The sequence below is a fragment of the Neophocaena asiaeorientalis genome, unplaced genomic scaffold (genome assembly GCF_003031525.2).
Source record: "Neophocaena asiaeorientalis asiaeorientalis breed wild unplaced genomic scaffold, Neophocaena_asiaeorientalis_V1.1 scaffold46, whole genome shotgun sequence".
Taxonomy (NCBI): Eukaryota; Metazoa; Chordata; class Mammalia; order Artiodactyla; family Phocoenidae; genus Neophocaena; species Neophocaena asiaeorientalis.
Genome location: NW_020175393.1, coordinates 4,143,073 through 4,163,580, shown reverse-complemented (window position 1 = coordinate 4,163,580; position 20,508 = coordinate 4,143,073). Strand labels below are relative to the sequence as shown.

Here is a 20,508-nt window from a genome sequence, read left to right as displayed (position 1 = left end):
ACTGCTGGTAGGGAGGGGCAGTAGGCTTGACTTCCAGGGGCCATTTGGCAGAACAGATCAAAAGCCTGAAAATGTGCATTATCTGACTTGGGAATTCAGGTCTAGGAATCCATCCCAAGGAGATATCACAAAATTAACAGATTTTTTTGAGTCTTGGCTCTAATGGTGGGTGACCTTGAGCAAGTTATAGCTTCATTCCTAGAATGGGACTTAATGGAGGCAACCCACCAGACAGGGTTGAGGAAAAAATGAGACAATACCTCAAATGCAGTAAGTGCTCACTAATATTAGTACCTTGGTTGGGGGTCCCTCAGATGTAGACCCCCAGATATGAATTTGGGAGGTGAGCCCAGGAAGCATATGGGGCCATGAGACAGGGAGAGAAGGAAGCCCATGCGGGACACATTTATCAAGCTCTAAACAGAATGAGCTGTCTGCTTGGGAATATCTCTGAAGTAGAGTCAGGAAGGTGAGGGATATCTGGATGTCTCTAGTCCTTTAAGTCTTGCTTTTGAAATGCTCAGGACTGTTTCCACAATTCTTGTACATGAGGGAAAAATAAAGCATTCTCTGGTTTAAGCCACTTATTTTGCTTTTCTGTTACACACAGCTGAGTTTAATCCTTATCTGAAGCTGGAGGCCCGTGGCTGTCCCATCAGGAAGTTTTCCAGGGGACCCACTGTGGAGGCCCCATAACACAAGCAAATGCTGTGATACTAACATCACATTAGGGAAATGATCTCACCAAGGGTCTCTACTCACCCTACCCACCCTCTTGGAGCCTAATTATGTAGTGAAAAAAGTTCTCCTAGGTAGGAGTTCATCCCTTTTACCCAAATCCCTGGGGTGTCTGGCACCTCCTGCCTGCTCAGAGGTGCCATGGTACCTCCCCAAACATGTGCTCCATGCACCCAACCCTTCCTACACTCTTCTTCACAACTTATCTCTTCCATGTGCCCTTCTCCTTGGTCTCTGCTCTGTTAGGCAACAGCTAGCACATCTGACAAGTGAATTGGTGTTACTGGGTTAATGTGTCACTGTCCCAAGTAGCAAATGTGCATTTTTGACAGGGGCCAGGAGGAGACAAGGCCCTATGCCCAGAGCTGAATGACATGAAGATCACCAGAAAAACAAGAGGCCACCCTGCTGCTGGTCTCACTTCCTGTGTTCCACTCCTGTTTCCTCCTTCATCCCATCCCTTCCCCTCCTTTGGCACAGCTGACCATGGCCGCAGCTCCTACCTCAGCCATTGCCAGGTCCCCACCCTCTACTGCCATTTGGCCTGAGCTACCATACTGAAAGCGAAAGGAGGAGTTGGAACAGAAAGAAAAATAATAAAACCACAGAAAGAGAAGAAACAGCTGGCAGAATACTGGAAAAATTCCCAGGCGGGAATCCCCAGCTGTCAAGGTCTATGCCTGGCTGAGGATATTCTTAAAGGGCAATCTTGAAATTTGTTGTTAACATTGTTGCCAACTCACAAGAGTACCTGACCCCTGGACCCCACCCTGCCCCAGAGGGGGTATATGCATGAAGTTGGAGTTGTGTATGGAGGGTCAGAGCAGAGCGAGGGAGGGAGGGGGAGGGGAGGGCTTAGGGACACACAGTGGGGATCCAGGCTCTTCTGGGAGTCCAGGGGACAGGACTTTCCCTGAGACAGAACCCAGCAAGGAGAAGGCTTGGCAAAACCGTGTAGCCAAGAGGGCGTGCATGCAGGTGCAGGGAGGGGGACTCTAGGAGGCTGCACTGGCAGCAGCTGAGTGGTGGCAGCCAAGATAAAGTTGGCTGCTCTTACCTAAACCGGAGTGAAATTTTATATCCATTCAGGAAACATGGCTGAAAACTGGAAAAGGTTGAAACAGGGATCTGGCTTGTGCTTCTGCAAGTCTGGAGCAGGCATGGCAGTAGTTGGCAGGCAGGGAGGCAAAAGCAGTGGTATCACCCACACAAAAGCAGGGCTCCAGCCATGCACAGAGACCTGCAGGCTGGCCACCAAGAGGGGCTGGCATTGGGATTTCTGATGAAGAAATGTGAAGGGACCTGCAGGGCAGGGGTGGAGATGAGGGGACAGGGGATGGGGGAGAATGGGAATGGGTCTGCGACTTAACCTGAACACTGGGTTTGAGGATTAGCTGATGGAGTTTGGAGAGAAGGACCAAGACTGGACATTGCGTACACCATCACATCTTCTGGCCAAGTCTGGGAGACCCTTAGAGCCCCTTTGTTTTGGGCTCAGGACTTGACCCACCAGAAAGGCCCCCTCACCCCTCATGATTTGCAGTTAATGATAATACAAAGAATAATCCACAGTAAACTGGAAGTCAGTCCTCTTTGCTGAGGACAGAATAATTTCTACCAAGTTCATTAATTCCAGAAAAACTATGACCTAAGGAATGTCCCAAACCTTATCTACTGATTCTTCTCTGTCTTCACTCCTTTCCCCTACTGAGGCCAGAGGGATTCACTGCCCCCTGAACCCCCAAGTCCTTCCAGCCACATGCCTCTCCAGTTGACTGCACACATGCCCCCAGATCCCCACTCTCCCTGCCCACCATTCACACCATCCAGACCAGACCATGTTACCTGGCAACCTGACCTCTCACCCTTTCTCACTGAGGTTAGTGGAGTAGTGGAATGTCTCAGTGAGAGCATGGGCTCTGAGTTTGAATTCTGCCTCCACCACTCAGTGCCAACACTTCCTCATCTGTGGACTAGAGATAATAACCATACCTACGTTATATGGATATTTTAAGGATTAAATGAGTAAATAAAGTACTTAAGACAGTGCTAGGTATGTAGTAAGCTCTCAATAAATGTGAGCTATTATTATTTATATTGTTGCTATTCAGTACGCTGTCCATAGAGGAGGGATTTTTGTTTTGTCACCAACTTCATCCGGGTGACTCGAACAGTGTCTAGCACATAGTAGACGCTTAATGAATGTGTGTTAATTTATTGTTGTAAATTCTCTGTTCTAACCTAACTCTTCCCTGTAACACACTTTATACATTTGTACCTCAATGCCTTTGCTCATGCCATTCCTGCTTCTTGAAGGGCCTTACCCCATCCAGTGTAATTCCTCCTATTACTTTGAATTTCCAGCTCCAGCTTCCCCTCCCCTCAGAGGCCTTCCCCGGACTCAGAACCTGCACGAAACAAGCACTCAGTAAAGCCTCAGTGGTTTGTGGCTGGTGTTTTTTAACGCTTTGGCTCCAAAACAGAGTTTCCTTGCTGACTTGGCACTTAATGTTCACCACCTCCCGGGGTGGCCCCTAAGAAGTGGAGACCCCCAGCTACTATATATGTCCTTTATCTTGTGGCTTTGACATTCAGAGTGCTTCCCAAGTAAAGCCACCTGAATAACTAGACATAACTAGACACGTGGTCTCTAAACCAGTTTCTGGGCTTCCTAATTGGTGAGTTGAGAGACACGGCATCTGTTTGCCCAAGAAATACGAGCCAGGCAGCTCTACGTCAATAGGCCACTTTCCGCCCTGCACGGGGCAACAGCTGCCTGTAACTTGGCTGTTTGTGCACTAAAAAAAGAAATTCCATGGTGACCAGTTGACTCAAGCCAGCTCCCAATGTGAGGCGGTAGTTTCAAAGTAATCCCTGGTGACACCAAATGCTCTCCACCCAGTCCTTAATAAGAAGGAAAAACAAGGGCAAAACTTGAGCACGAGTTTGCGTGAGTCAATATTCTAAACCGCCTGGAGTGTGCGGTGTCAGAGCTGGAGTTGGATCTAGAAGGTTGTAGGCCTAACAGCCTCTTCCAGGCAAGCTTGTCCCCTGCAAACTCCCCCTTCCCCAGAGACAGGGCACTGCCACTTCCTGAAGGACCACAGCACCATCAGGAAGATCCTTTTCAGAAGGCCGAGGGTGGGTGGAGAACAGGAGATTGACCTTACTAGTGGCATTTATGGACCAGGCTGTCCATGGGCCTCCTTGAATAGCATAATTTCATGTTTTCTCCACAACCAGCAGGCACACACTCATCACACATTAGGCCTTCTTCTCATACATTACATACATAGCTCTCTTTTAATCCTCACACACAGCCAGGAAGGCAGGCCCAATTATTTCTGCCATTTTACAGGTGGTGAATCTGAAGCCCAGGAAGGTTAACTGTTCCACCTGCACCATTTGAAAATGGCCAGGCTGGTTGGAACCTGGGCCCAGAGTCCATTGTCTGAGTCTAGAACTAAGTGAAGTTTAGTATGTGCCCTTCCCATCCCAAGAGAGCACCACCACCGCCTCTCCAATAACATTGCCATGCTTCATGCCTTCCAGTCACTACTATCTGTGTGAACTTTGTGCTCTGCCCTTATTGACCCAGAAGGGCTTCCTGATAAAGAGGGCATTGCCAGTTTTATAGTTTCCTCCTAGCCTCTCTGGCAACACCTGAGCCTGCTGCTTCCCTCTTCCCCCACTCCCAGACTCATAGTCACACACTCACACTCAATGTACAGTCACACACTCAGCATTACACTAGTCACACACACACCAGACATACTCAATCATACACGTTCACCTATAGACACACATACAGACAGAGTCACTCACCACTGTGGTGGTTCATGGGTGAGGACTACTTTCTAGAAAATCATGCCCGCCTCTCCTTAATGCCCTTTCCCAGCCACTGGAGTTACAGGCTTCTGCCTCATTTCATGTTTAATAAATGAGCCACTCTCGCTCTCTAAGGACCATGGTTCCCCCTCTTCCTGTGCTCACAGGCAAACCTGGATATCCTCTGTATGGAGTTGAGAACCAGCTTTCTTCACCATGCTGCCACCTTGTGACCCGAGCCCAGAACTGTGGGCTCTGTGCTCAGGGGATACCCGCTTCCCTGGGAGGTCCCAGTTGCCAGGTGGGCTGTTAGGGGAGGTCTGCATCCAACTGTCCCATCTACAGTGGGCAAGCTGAGTAAATGAAGATGCCCTCTTCCTTCACCTGATCTTCCCAGGCACAGTCCATTGGCATGGGAGATGGGTGGGTGTGCCACTTGGACCAGTGTGTGGTAGGCTTGAGCTCACAGACATACGTGTAACTGGCTCTCCCCTTGACCTGACTCACTCCACTCAGGGACACTTCCAGGCCTCTGCCTTTGGTGAGGCAGCCCGGGATGTGTGCCCGCTTTTCCTCCTTGAGCCCAGAGCCAATGTGTTTCAGGCAAAGTGATTTCATCTCTTGTCTTATTTTACTCAGTTTTATTTTTGGCCCTCCAGTGCAGTGGGATGAGTCAATCCTACTCCCCAGATGATGGCTCACAGTCATCACTAGTCCTGGCTAGTCCCCTCTTGTTTTATGTATTCCCCTTTACCGTGTAGGTCACTCCCAATCCCCTGCTGCGTAGGCAGCCATTCTAGTATATCCTTTCATTTGTATGTATTCTAAGTGCAGGGTTTTGTAGGTATGTGTTACCACACAGCATTGCCTAGTGCCTTATTCTTTCATTACCATTTTCCTAACGGTGTTATTTAAAGTGTTTGGGAAAGGGTTAATGGATACAATGTGTCTGAGAGTCGTGGAAGTGCCTTAAGTGTTCACTGAGTCTCTCTGCATTAGTGATTATGGAAGTGACTGCACTTTTTCAGTGAGTTGTGTTTCCTAGAACATAACCTCAGGATTGTGGACCATGGTTGCCCCGACTGGGCAAGGCTGCCGAGAGGCCTGGATCCTCACCTCAGTTCTGCCACAGACTTACCAAGACGTCCTGCAGGTTTTTCACCCTCTGACCCATGGATTCCTTATCTGCTAAACAGTCCTTAAACTAAGGCCCTTCTAAGGGCCCATCTACCTTGAATAGTCTTTGACACTCAGAAAGGTGTTGTCTAGGATTCACCAGCCCTAGAATTCATTTATTCATCTAATGGACTGTCTAGGTTCCAATTCCAGCTTCCCCACTTGCTGCTGTGTAATACTGGGCAAGTTACTTAACTGTGCCTCTTTTTAAAACTGAAGATAGTAATAACACCTAGTTTCTGAGGGTTGCTGTGAAGACTAAATAAGTTAATGCCGGTGAACAGTGCTGGGCACCTACGAAGCTTTCATTAAAGATTGTTGTTTTTTTTCCATTTAAATCCTATAATAGCCCCATGTTCCTGTTTTACAGATGACAAGACCAAGGCCCAAGGAGCCAAGTAATGTGCACAGGCTTGTAATACAGTATTGCTGGAAGCCAACAGTAGCCAAATCCAGGTCTCCAGACTCTGAATGCTGTGCTCTTCCCACCAGAGACAGCCATAGGACTTCGAGCCCCATTGTGCAACCTGGAAATGTTATGTAAAACCTTCTTGATGCTGCTCTGAATGACGAAAGGTGACCCAGTGGCCATCGCACAGACAACTTCTGGCCCTGGCAGTGTTCATTTCTCATTGGCATCCTTCTCCTTTACACCCACTGGCCTTCTCTGAGAAAGAACTTGCTTCCTCCAGGGGTTTCGTGGGTATCCATGCAGCCTCTGAATCAATGTGAGTCCCAGTGCCAGCCCTGCTAATAGCACATACACACAGCTGAGATGTGCTGGAAGAGCTTGGGCCTAGGGAGTCAGGCCTTGGGTTCTAGTCCTGGCTGTGGCATTTCCTCACTCTGAGGTAAGTTATTTTCCTTCTCTAAGCTTCAGTTTCCACATCTGTGCAATGGGAATAGTAACTATTAACAGAGTTGTTTGAGGACTAAGTTTTCAGAGACTATTCAAATCTTAATCAAATATTAACACTTGCCTGACCGCTGTAGAACAAAAAACCTGTTAAAAAGCCTGATGCCTCCTTGGATGAATTGTCAGCCGCTGTATGCATTTAACATTTTTCCTTTCCCCTCCAGGAAATAGACTGTCTGGACCTGCCATCCTTACAGAAAACCTTATTCTTTTTCTGGTCTTGGCAAGTCCTAGTGAGTGCTGGAAAAGACCTTGCAGGCCATTTGGTCCCAGTGTAGCAAACTTGTATCTGATCAAGGGGTGCCTCTGCCTGAAGCAGTGGATGAGGCTGAGTCAGAATTCAGCTGGAAGGACACTGTGGGCCATTTTCAGGGAACTAAGATCCCATGTGCCACAGGCAACTATGCCTGCACACCACAACTACTAAGCTTGCACACCTCAACTAGGGAGCCTATGTGCTGCAAATTACAGAGCCCACGTGCTCTGGAACCCGAGCGCCACAACTACAGAGCCCACGTGCCCTGGAACCTGCACACCACAACTAAGAGAAAACCCACACACCACAACTAGAGAGAAGCCTGTGGGCCACGACTAGAGAGAAGCTCGCAGGCTGCAACGAAGATTCCTCATGCCGCAACTAAGACCTGATGCAGCCAAAAATAAATTAAAAAATTTTTTTAAATATATATTTATTTTTGGCTGCATCGGGTCTCCATTGCTGCACGTGGGCTTTCTTAGGTTGCATCGAGCAGGGGCTACTCTTCGTTGTGGTGCACAGGCTTCTCATTGCGGTGGCTTCTCTTGTTGCAGAGCACGGGCTCTAGGCACACGGGCTTCAGTAGTTGTGGCTCGTGGGCTTTAGAGTGCAGGCTCAGTAGTTGTGGCACACGGGCTTAGTTGTTCCGCGGCATGTGGGATCTTCCCGGACCAGGAAGTCCCAAAAATAAATCTTAAAAATAAAGTGAGGGAAAAGCCCAGAAGGACAGTACTTACGTGCTTGCAAGACTAAGGACAGTGCCAACCCAGTATCCCTGGGAGAGCAAAACTGAGGCACCTAAAAACCCTACTTAGGGCTTCCCTGGTGGCGCAGTGGTTAAGAATCCACCTGCCAACACGGGACACGGGTTCAAGCCCTGGTCCGGGAAGATCCCACATGCCGCGGAACAACTAAGCCCGTGTGCCACAACTACTGAGCCTGCACTCTAGAGCCCACGAGCCACAACTACTGAGCCCATGTGCTGCAACTACTGAGGCCCGTGTGCCTAGAGCCCATGCTCCACAACAAGAGAAGCCACCACAACAAGAAGCCGGAGCACCACAACGAAGAGTAGCCCCCGCTCACCACAACCAGTGAAAGCCCATGCGCAGCAACAAAGACCCAACGCAGCCAAAATAAATAAATAAATAAATAAATAATTTTTAAAAACCCTACTTAGGTGAGTTGTTTACTCACAGCCTGCCCACTCCCAGGACTGGGCAGGCTGCAAAATAGGAATTTATCTTCAGTGGGGAATGGTTTTGAGTACCTCAAGTCATCATGAGGGAAATACGATATCATGGGCACAGGCTCCCTGCACATATGGGGGTTCAGGGGCAGGTGTCTGAGACTCACCTGTGGACACCTCAGTGCACGGCACCTCTGAGGCCCCTCCTGGTCCTGAAACAAGTGCTGGGCTCGGACTCACAGGCTGTGGGTTTCAAACCCGACTTAACCTTCCTACTGTCTTCGTGACCTTGGGAAAGGCACTTCTTTCTGGATTCAGTTTCCTCATTTGCAAAGTGGGGCCATGATATCACCTCTCTAACACTCCCTAAACACAAATGAGGACACTTCCCATTCCAAGCACACAGAATAAAGAAAACAGGATAGAAAAAATCTTAGGAAAACCAGAAACTATTGGGTCCCTTTCTTCCTTTTTTGTTTATGTATTCTCTCTTTTTTCTACCACATCATGGATTACCTTTGAATTAAAAATGAGTAGTTAAAGGGGATGGAGTAGAGCTCATGTGAAAAACGCTGAGCTTGGCAACTTTTGGGGCTTCCTCTGTGCCAGGCAGAGTTGTTGAAGCTTTACACGCGTTACCTCAGGTTTTGTCCTAACAAGGTTGGAAGGGAAGCAGTGTAGCTCCCACTTCTTAGCTGTGGGTACTGAGTTCCCAGAGAAGTCAAACGCTTCACTATCACGAGAGGCCACGGTGACGTGCCAGGAGCGGGTATACAAATGCACAACGATTTGATCAAGGTCATCCCTTCAACTCTGGAAGAAAGCAGAACCTTCTCCCTCTCCTGCAACGTGACCATAGAGCCTCGAAGAAGAGCCTTTCCCAGCAGAGCGATACTCTACGAACCTGCTTCTGGGGCACCTGTTCTGAGTCAAGGTCAGGTTAATTTATTATTACATAACAGCCTGTGTCTAGCCAAAGGTTTCAGTGTCTGAACCTACTTTTAAAACATTTGTTTCTGTATAAAAACATTGCTTGCTCATGGTATTCTCTTCAGTAGCAACAGAATGCATTCTGTAAACAAAAATGCTAGTATACTGTGATTAAAAATACCTCCTAGGGCTCAAAAAAAAAAAAAAAAAAAAAAAATCTCCTAATAGTGACTTAATATGCTTTTCTGAAAAAAAGAGCAAGTTAAATTTTTAAATGTCTTGCCATTTGTAAGCAAATTGCTTCTTTCAAAAGGCAAATGCTGATAAATGGTATTTTTGAAATCCTGGTGGTAGGTAGCCCACCTGTTCTCCCATGCTCCAGAGCCACCATCTGTTGCCAATGTGTCTGCGCCCTGGTAACACGGCACCCCACCCCATGAAGCCGCCCCACCCTGATACTGAAACTGACGTTGATGGGGCAATGCTCTGAGCTGCCCAGGGGGATGGGACAGACAAGTCCTGTTGTGGCCTGGAAAACCCTCCTTAAAAGAGCCAACACCATTCTCAAGCTCACAGGTGTCTGCCTGTTGCTCAAGAGTCCCAGTCTGGCCACAGTGAGGGAAGTGATGAAAATGAGCAGAGGATCAGGAGACAGCCTTCACGGCTGGCACAGGCACAAACCACGCATGAATCAGACCTGCACTGACTGCTGGAGCCAGGTACTGTTTGCCCTCCGTCTGAGGCTTTATCTGCCAGGGAGATGGGCAAGCAGCCAAGGGCCCTCTCAGGTGAGGGGTTGTACAGCCAGGCTGTGGCATGCTGCCACACCAGATGTCGACTGGTCTCTCAGAAGGAGCACTGGGCTGGGACTCAGGAGGCTGAGTGCCCAGAGATGGCCCTAGCTGGGCCCCATGAGTCTGAGCAACTCACTCCCCTGTCCCTTCACCTCAGGCTCTTTGCCGAGTAAAGACGAGGGCAGCATAAGGAATTCTCACATGGTGCTACAGAAGTCTCACAGACATTTGTTTGTTTAAAATGTCTAATGATTTTTCAAAGTATTTTTTTAAACATTAAACCTGTTCAACCATATAGCTATTAATATACTGAAGTGAATCTGTGTTTCTAGGTGGTTTTGGGGTAGACCTTCCTATCCTGTCACTTATGGGATTGCAAAATGAGGTGTTTTAAAATGTTACTTATTATATTCACTTCTCTGTACAACCAAAACAGGAAAAACTGGGTTCTGAGGTCAATCTAATACTGCATTCATCAAAACAACATTATTTTTCCTATCTTTTATAAGTGAATACTATCTACTAGAACTTATACTTTTTATAACAATATCATTTAAATTGTTTTATATATTTTATAGTTATTATATGTAAGATTTCATTCCAAAAAAAGATTTGGCTAGTTTTCAAGTTTGAAAATCACCAATCCCTGATGACCTCTGAGTTCCCCTCTAGCTCTGACTTTCTACCAATCTCCAATTCTAAACCCTGAATAAATTCATGGGGTCTTAAAGTTGTCAGTCCATATAAAATCTTGAAGTTTCATGCCTTTGCTTTTATGCATGTGGTTTTTTTCTTTATATAACCAGCTTTCTATGCCAATCCCATTCTTCAACACTTAGCTCAAGTGCAACCTCTTCTACGCGAAACACTTAACATGGGTCTTGGACCTAAGCCTTGGTTTCTTCATCTGCAAAATGAAAAACTGCCCTCAAATGGTGAGGTTTAAGTGAGCTGGTGGTATATATATGTAAAACATTTAGTAAAATGCTGGCATGAGTTCAAGGAATGCTAATTATTATCACTATTGTCTTTATTACTATCTTTATTGTTACTATCATAGTGGAAAAAATGACTTTGGAGTCAGTGGAGATGCAATTCTACTAAACAGGTATGTGACCTCAGGCAAAGAATTTGGCTTAGTATTCTCAACAGGGCAGTACTGCCTCCTAGTGGGTGCCTGGGGAACTGATTTTTTTTTTTTATGGTGGTCACACTGGCCAGGGAGCTAACTGACTTTAGGGGAAGGGGACAGAGGTACTCGATGTCTGGTACACAAAGAATTACCCATGCCCACGGGTCTGAACCAACTACAGGTAGAAAATATTAAAAGCACCTGCATAAAGCCATTAAAGAAAGAATGATTAAATGGAATAAAGACACTGTCTAGAAGTAATTACTTTACCCTGTGCACTTGCACTTATTTTTTTCTAATTGTCATTCCCCTTCTATCAAAGGATATATACTATTTAATACTGAAACAGTGTTTAAGTGCCAGGAACTGTTTTAAGCACATTTCATGTATTAATTCACTTAAACCTTCATAACAACCCCATGGGATAGGTACTTTTTAATTTACTCCCCTCCCCCTGCCCCATGTTGTGAGGTTTGGATTTTTTGTTTGTTTGTTTTGGTTTTTTGGCCTTGCAGCATGAGGGATCTTAGTTCCCCCGACCAGGGATCCAACCGTGCACCCTTCAGTGGAAGTATGGATTTTTTTTACTTTTATTTGCATTTATTTTTTGCAGCATTTATTCCCAGGCCATAAGTTTTTGTTTCTTCAATTTCTTCTGGGATAGCTTTTTCTTCTGGGCAACCTCCTCTTCTGATTTAGGAACAATCTGTTATTTTTCAGTAAGGATCATCTCAATGTGGCAGGGAGAGCTCATGTATGGGTTGATCCGACCATGAGCTCTGTAACTCCTGCGCCGCATCTTGGGGGCTTTGTTCACCTGGATATGCTCAATGACCTGAGAATCTACATCTAAGCCCTACAGTTCAGCATTACTCTCTGCATTTTTGAGCATGTGCAGTAAAAATTAAGCACTCTTTTTGGGCCACCGACCCTGCGTCCAGCCCCACTGTTTGGCCTGGGCACACCTACCAGCTCCACCATTGTAACAACGGAATGGCACACATTGCTTCTTTAAGGTGACATCCTTCAGATACTTGGTGGCTTTTCGGATATGCATACCCTTAATGGCCTGGGCTGTTTCACGAGTGTTCTTAAAGTGAACACGAAGATTTGAACCTCTCGACTTGCATGATTTTGTGGGGTTTTCTGGGTCAAGTGAATAGCGAACCATTTTTAGAGGTCACCTCAGGCTGCTGACCGGAAAAGAAGTGTGGAGTCTTAACCACTGGACCACCAGGGAAGTCCCGTTGTGAGTTTATTTATTTATTTTTTTTTTTTACATTTATTTATTTATTTATTTTTTGGCTGCATTGGGTCTTTGTTGCTGCGCGCGGGCTTTCTTTAGTCGAGGCGAGCGGGGGCTGCTCTTTGTTGTGAGGCACGGGCCTCTCATTGTGGTGGCTTCTCTTGCTGTGGAGCACGGGATCTAGGCACGCAGCATCAGTAGTTGTGGCACACGGGCTTAGCTGCTCCGCGGCATGTGGGGTCTTCCCGGACCAGGGCTCAAACCCGTGTCCCCTGTGTTGGCAGGCAGATTCTTAACAACTGCGCCACCAGGGAAGCCCCTATTTTTTGACATTATAGTTTTAAGGCCCAGCTCATTTGTGAGAATACTGTACTTTCTCATTTCTCCAATTCAGCAGTCTATTTGTCTTGGCATGTTTTCCCTACCAGTTAAGCTTATTTCTCCCTCTCTCCTATCACATTCAAATAAGTCTGATCTATCATTACTTCCTGACTGTAGTTTGTTTTTTGTTTTTTTTTACGGTACGCAGGCCTCTCACTGTTGTGGCCTCTCCCATTGCGGAGCACAGGCTCCGGACGCGCAGGCTCAGCGTCCATGGCTCATGGGCCCAGCCGCTCCGCGGCATGTAGGATCCTCCCGGACCGGGGCACGAACCCATGTCCCCTGCGTCGGCAGGCGGACTCTCAACCACTGTGCCACCAGGGAAGCCCCCCTGAATGTAGTTTTTATTCTGATGTCTATATGTGCCTTCACTCTTAATTTTCTTATAGGGCAAGTATGGAATAGCTTCAAGTGGGTTTAAGCATCTGACTTCTTATGTCTTCTAGCAGTCATGCCTAACATACAGAAATACATAATATTTTATAAACTGCTTTCCTTTTTTTTTTTTTTGCTCCGGACGCGCAGGCTCAGCTGCTATGCCCAGCTGCTCCTCGGCATGTGGGATCTTCCCGGACCGGGGCACGAACCCGTGTCCCCTGCATCGGCAGGCGGACTCTCAACCACTGCGCCACCAGGGAAGCCCCTCCTTTTTTATATTAAAGCCTTCATCTTGTTTGTTTTTAAATAGTGTAGAAAATGGGTTTCACTTCAGAATAGTGAAGGATCATTTCAAAATTTTTTTTTTACAGAAAGGGGGCCCCAGTCTGATATGGTTGAGACCACTCTCCCTGTCTGAGCTTCTTGGGTAAATGAGAGAGAACCCCAACATCACAGAGTTGATGAGAAAAAGCACCATACGTGTGCTCAGTGCATGGTAATTCAATTTCAGCTCCCTTTCTGGTCTATATTTTCTCTCCCACACCTTGCTCAAGGAATAACCCCAGCACCAGCAACCAGCTTGATGAATGAAGGAACAAAGCATTTTCTCGTGAAAGCAATCTCATCCAGCGGCTAGGTGACACCAAGGCAAGCACCCAGGGAATGCTAGGAGTTTTCAATCCGGCTTCACAGCCTCTATACAGAACAGAACCAGAGCTGCCGTTCCCAGCAAGGTTAAGAGGCAAGAACAGGGATGTGCCTTGCTCCATATACGGGGAGGCCTGGGAGAACTGGCATAGGGAGGAGACAGACCCACAGGACTACTGTGGGATCAGAAACAGGTCTTAATCCTGACTGCTCCTTAGAATCACCTGGGGAACTTTTAAAGCATTCCGATACCAAGCTCCCAGCTCAGACAAACTAAATCATAACCTCTGGGGGCTGGGCCCAGGTATTAGTTTTCAAAAGTTCCCCCATGTGATTCCAGCAAAGAGTGGAAAATACCAGACATAAACAAAGAGTGACCAGTTTAATGCCCTCTGAGGTGTTTTTGTTATCCCCAACTTTACAAACAAGAAATTAAGATGTGACTTGTCCCAGACACACAGCCAGAAGATGGAAATTTGAATACAGGCTGGGCTAATGTGAAAACCCTTTTTTTTTTTTTTTTTTTGGCCAATGATAAAACCCTTTTTTTTTTTTTTTTTTTTTTTTTTTTGTGGTACGAGGGCCTCTCACTGTTGTGGCCTCTTTCATTGCAGAGCACAGGCTCCGGACGCGCAGGCTCAGCGGCCATGGCTCACGGGCCCAGCCGCTCCGCGGCATGTGGGATCTTCCCGGACCGAGGCCCGAACCCGTGTCCCCTGCATCGGCAGGCGGACTCTCAACCACTGCGCCACCAGGAAAGCCCTGAAAACCCATTTTTAAAGAGCCATCTAGCGGTTTTAATCCTTCATCTATCCTTCCCACCTGCCTATCCCTGTGACTTCAGAAACCCCTTTCTTGAAATCTGCCCAGACCCCTTTTACCACAAATGTCCCTCTCGACCTTGGACCCCTCAAATCCATGCCCCTTCAACTCAAACTGGACAGTGGACTCAAAAGCGGGTAAGGACCAGGGTCAGTGGAAACACTCTTCGTATGCACTGGGGAATGCAAGAATGCACTGGGGGCGCTCTTGCTTGCCCAGCACCAAAATGGGTCAGTTTTGCTTAAAAGCCATTCCTTGAGTGCTTACTGCATACCAGTGTTAGCCTGCCACATAACAGCTAATGCTTACTGAGCAGTGTCACTCTGTGTTGAGTGCCATATATGCATCACATCACTGTGTTCTCAAGATATTTTCAGGAGGTAATTATTTTCTATTATTACCCATTTTATGGATGAGAAAAATGGAAGTCAAAAATTATGCAGCTGGTCATTGAGCTATAAGTGAGGAAGCCAGGATTCAAACTCTGGCTACTGGCTTCAAAGCCTGAAGGCCTTTACATTATACTCCTCCCTGAACTAGCACTTCATTAGCTGTTGGGGCAATCCTTGTTCCAGCTCTGCCATGGTGCCCCTGCGTTGACTTTGGGCAAATCCACCTTCTCATCTCTAAACATAGAACTGGGACTATGGACTCTAAGGCCACTTCAAGTGGTCTTGCAACTTGGGTTACACCATTACAGCTCAATCACTCGTGGGCTGTGACGTTGGACAACTTGTCCAGCCTTCTCTATACTAGGATGAGTACATTCGCCTTATTACTGATATACCCTTTTAAATTATTTTCTTCCTGTCACCTGCTGTTAAGTCCAAAAAGTTGGCCCTGGTTCAGGAACCAATTTTGGATGATGCACTTAAAAAAACCCTTCTTTCCATTCACCTCTATGAGAATCCAAATCATTTGAGGAAAGGAATGGAATGTTCTTCCAGGTCAATAGGCTGCAGCTGCTGGAGGCAATTCAATAGCTTTAATCACCAGGTCCACTGTCAAAATCTAATTGATCACTTGAATGTACCTGCTTAACCAGTATTTTCTTCCTCCAGCAACTAAGAAATGCTGCATTAACTTCAACCACCCAGTTTTGAAACCAGAGAAGGTGCGTTCATCTCTGCAATAGCCTTGTCTGGCTATGGAATTCTGGGGTGTTCGAAGACTCCATTTAAAAAAAAAAAAAAAAAAAGTGTGCACTTTTCTCTATAAAGTTGAAAAAATTAAAAGGCCCCAAATGTAAGTTTAAAATACAATACCACCATTCCTATAAGGGTGATGTCAAGACCAGGAGACCGGAGTTGCCATAGCAACTAGTCACAGCTTTGAAGCATGCCCATGACACAAGGTTAATAGTGAACATGGACAGGACAGAATCAATGTCAACCCATCCACATTAGCACAGCTTTGTCGTCCTTGACAGTGACATTTTAGTCATTAAGCATTAGTCATTAAATTAAGCCAGGTAGGCCTTTGGCAAGAAATACCTTGACTGCTTAACAGTTGTGGTACTTGCCCAGATGACATGTACATAAACCTCATATGTACATGCTTCAGATGTGTAGTAAGGATAAAGCTAAGATTAGCATTTTAGCTGTATAAATACTTGCTCATTACAGTATGCCTAACTTTCTAGAAAACAAATTTAACAAGTTACCTCTAGAAAGGAGGTTAAGTCTTTTCCAGTGTCTGTACAATTTACTTTTACCATAAATATGACAGTCACTAAGTGGCATCTTATGATTGATTGGGTTGTAAAATAAAAATGCAGTGAGCAGAAAACAAGGGCTGTGGAGCCAAGTATGGCCTCAGTGCTGAATACACTACAGATCTTCCTCAACTTATGACGGGGTTACATCTTGATAAACCAGTCATAAATTGAAAATACAAGTCAAAACCACATTAATTAATACACCTAACCTGCCAACATCACAGTTTAATCTAGCCTACCTTAAACGTGTTCAGAACACTTACATTAGCCTACAGTTGGGCAAAATCATCTAACATAAAGTACTGAATCTCTCATGTAAGTCACTGAATACAGAAAGCGAAAAACAAAATGGGTGTATGAGTCCAGAATGCTTTTTAAGTGTATTTGTCGTTTATTCTCGTGATCACATAGCTGACTGGGAGCCACTGCTTGGCTTGCTGCCCCTGCACCAAGAATATACTGCCGGGGCTTCCCTGGTGGCGCAGTGGCTGAGTCCGCCTGCCGATGCAGGGGACGCGGGTTCGTGCCCCGGTCGGGGAGGATCCCACATGCCGCGGAGCAGCTGGGCCCTTGAGACTCGGCCGCTGTGCCTGCGCATCCGTACCGCAAAAAAAAAAAAAAAAGTATACTGCCAAACATCACTAGCCAAGGAGATCAAAATTCATAGTTTAAGCCTATTGCTTTTTCACCACCGTAGTCAAAAAAATCACCTCGAATCGTCATTAAGTCCAAGAGTGTTCGTACTTGTTTGGTAGGATGAGGAATTATGTATGAGCTTTTCTGCCCTGTTTAACAGGGATACTCACCTCCCAAGTGATTAAGCATTACACAAGAAAAAGGATAGTGTTTGGCAGAGCTGTACTCAAAAACAAAACTTCCTTTCCGGGAGGATATAGCTGGCCAGAGTGAGTAGGCATGGTGGGGCAGAGATGGGGCAAAAAAAATTGTTTTTAAACTTCCTGACTACTCCACCGGTTTTCACCCGAGCTTCCAGCACCTGAAAAGGCAGTTACTTTCTTAGCCCTCTCCAAACTATCAGTGTTCACCTACTCTATTTACAAAGTGGGCAACTTCTACTTCCAACCTCACTTCTGGAAGCCACTTTCATTTCAAACAGACTGCTATACATTGCCAACTGAAAACCAACCAGGATTGCCAGTTCAGTGAATTTCCTATCCCCATTAAACCCCAGACAGCTGGGACACATGAGCCAGCCTTTTCATTAGGGCAGTAACACTCCCAACTTCTTGGCCTTCCTGCCAGTACTAAAGCTGGACAAATTATCCCACACTGCTTGTATGGCAATAGGGCTGAAGGAAAGTCAAAAAATCATTAAACTGGAATTGGTGTAAATTCATGGTTTTAGAATCCTTTCACTTTTACCTCCAAGCAGTTATGTACTCCTGCCCTCTTCTACTTTATGATTAAGGTACTCACACTCACTTCTTCACTTCATTCTTCACATAGCCTTTAACTGCAAGCTCTGCCTTTAGTACACAGCCCTTACCATCTGACTCAATTCACTCGTTTTCCACTTCTAGGTAAGGGGCTTTACAAAGCACTCTCAAGATTATTTGCCACCTCAAGATCCAAGAGCCTTTCTCTTAGGGTATTTAAAAGCCCTACAACCAACACCTCTTAACTTATCCTAATCTAAAACAGGGGTGAACTTACATTTAGTTCAAGGTCTCAGCATCCTAATATTGAACACAGGTCAAATATTACCGGTTTTGAGATACTGAGCTGGTATTATGCCCTATCACTGTACCCCATTCCCCATTAAATGCCTGTGTCATAGACTACCATGTGGGGAAGGTGTGACATGAAAAGGATTAAATGACAAATCAACATTCCAATTTGTATTTATTTGCAAAGCACTCTTATTGAAGCTTAACATGGATTTTATCTAAACTAAAAATAAATTCTCATTATAAAAAATTCTAGTGGCAGAGAGCCAGTTGGATTGGGTTAAAAGTACTAGCTGCCTAAGTTTAAAAGGATTTAGAAATTGTTTCCTGCGGGAGTTATTCTCTCAAAAATAACTTTCAGCTCTCAAAACTTGATATACTGATGATGATATACTGAGTATTTCCATTCCTCTTTCCAAATGTTCAACACAAACAGCCACCTCCACCCCCCTCCAAGGCAGCATTCATTAAGCAGTTTTTCAGCAACTTTCCCTCTTGGCTCTGATTTGCAGTTTTGGGACTTAACAAAAAAATGACCTCTAGGGCTTCCCTGGTGGCGCACTGGTTGAGAGTCCACCTGCCGATGCAGGGGACGTGGGTTCGTGCCCCAATACGGGAAGATCCCACATGCCGCGGAGCGGCTGGGCCCGTGAGCCATGGCCGCTGAGCCTGCGCGTCTGGAGCCTGTGCTCCGCCAACGGGAGAGGCCACAACAGTGAGAGGCCTGCGTACCACACACACACACACACACAAAAGACCTCTAAAGAATGCTAAGTTGCCCCCAAATGAAATCTGAATGAGTTATGTACTGAAGCAAAAATGCCAATTCACAAGTGAAGAGGACTTCAAAAAGAGAGGGGAAAAGTCACCTACAGACTACTTTTCTGGAAGGTGTAATTTTGCTCTGGAAATAAAGGAAATATTCTCCATCTCAGGACCTCTCCAAATGAGACTATCAAGGAAGCTAAGTATCAATGTTTCCAGAGATTTTCACTTCAAGACCAAGTACATACATGTACTAACAGCTAAGGCACTAAGTGGCCAGATTGTAAGACTTTAGTAAAATAATCATATAATACAATGTTTTATGTATGTCAGAGAAGAACCAAGGAAAAACTAAGGATGAGAAGTAATGTTCTACACGTGTATTTCATGTATTAGTCTGGGAAACATTTTGGCTGTTGTCACATCTTCCATCCAGGTAGTTAGAGGAAGAACTGGGATACAAAATGATGAGAATACCGTATTATGAATTTCTGCAATTCCAATAAGCAAAAATTTGTACAACAAAATTAAGCAGTTATACCAGGTTTATCAAGACAAATTTTCAATATCTCTTTCAAATTTTCTATCTTCTCTAAAGTGTGCTGTATACAGCTGAATTTGTTTGAAGTATCCAACGAATTTAATAAAGTAGGATGAAGAGAACTTGTGTGGACATATAAAATTGAATTCAACACTATCAGAATGTTTTGATAAAAATATACTCCAACCCAGTTTTTCTTCAGCTACTTTAATTATAAAAATCTTCCATGTTCTCAAAAAAAAAAAAAAAAAAGGAAAACCAGAAGGCAACAATCTAGTACAAAAATATACAACTGGAAGACATTACCACCAACCAGATCTGACAACTAAATCATGTTGGGGATTCTGAAAATAAAAGCACACTAATACAAAGTACTAAACCAGTGGTTCCTATATAACCAGGGATGGAAAAATGAGTCAGTAGGCCTGGAAAAGTCCATTCCTGATAAAGCACTGTAAGAATATAAACTATAACTCTACAATAAAAGCAACCAGGACTTTCCATCCAGACACAGGTGAGTCTTAAAAGGTGGTGATGCCATCTACTGATCACATGATCTTTTAAGGAACTGTAAAAAGCCATAGAAACAGTAGATAAAAGGTATCTACATCTCATAAAAATAAAATTTCTCTGGCTCTAATTTATCTTTGTCTTTACCTTTCTGCTTAAGACATGGAGGTCAGAAGTAACCCACAATGAACTGAGAACCACAGAATATTAACTATTCTTGAAAGCATAAAAACCAACTATAACTTAGATATGTTCCTTAAATTATCACCAAGTATTAATAGTGACCTCTAGTGAACACCTGTAATCATTACACCACAAGTCAAACTTTCTGTGACTACTTTCAGTATCATATTCAACTGAGAATGCAAGACAAAACTGGCCAACAGGACTTGTTAATTTCAGAAATTACAGTAGAGAACGTTTTAATAGCCAGAATGTAAGGTTTTAACGATTTCTATCTTCCATATTTTTAAACAAGCCATAAAATTGTGCTAGGGTTTCTGGTTAAAGTGATTGCAAATTTGGACCCTAAGGATAAATCCCAGAGGTTAATTTTATATCAGGTCTGTATTAGCCACTTTATAGCTATAATCCACTATCCTTTTTACAGAAACCCTTCCAATTTAAGACTCTGCAAGTTGTATACTGCCAAAAATGCCCATGTAGATTTATAAAAGCAGTGTAATATTGATGTACCATATTACTTCCATGAATTCTTAGCTATCTTGCCTTGCTTGACCCCAACAAAGGTTTTAAGCTATGAAATGCCAGAAGACAAAAGGCCCAAAGCCCGAGCTCCCAGTAAATCAATAGGCAGTCTTAAAAGTATCTTCTGTAACGAGGCTCATACTTA

General features: G+C 45.0%; 1 pseudogene; it reads right to left on the bottom strand.

Moving 5' to 3' along the window:
• Window positions 1-11,537: 11,537 nt before the first annotated feature.
• LOC112413967 (60S ribosomal protein L17 pseudogene) lies at window positions 11,538-12,177 on the bottom strand (annotated as a pseudogene).
• Between the last annotated feature and the right edge of the window lie 8,331 nt (window positions 12,178-20,508).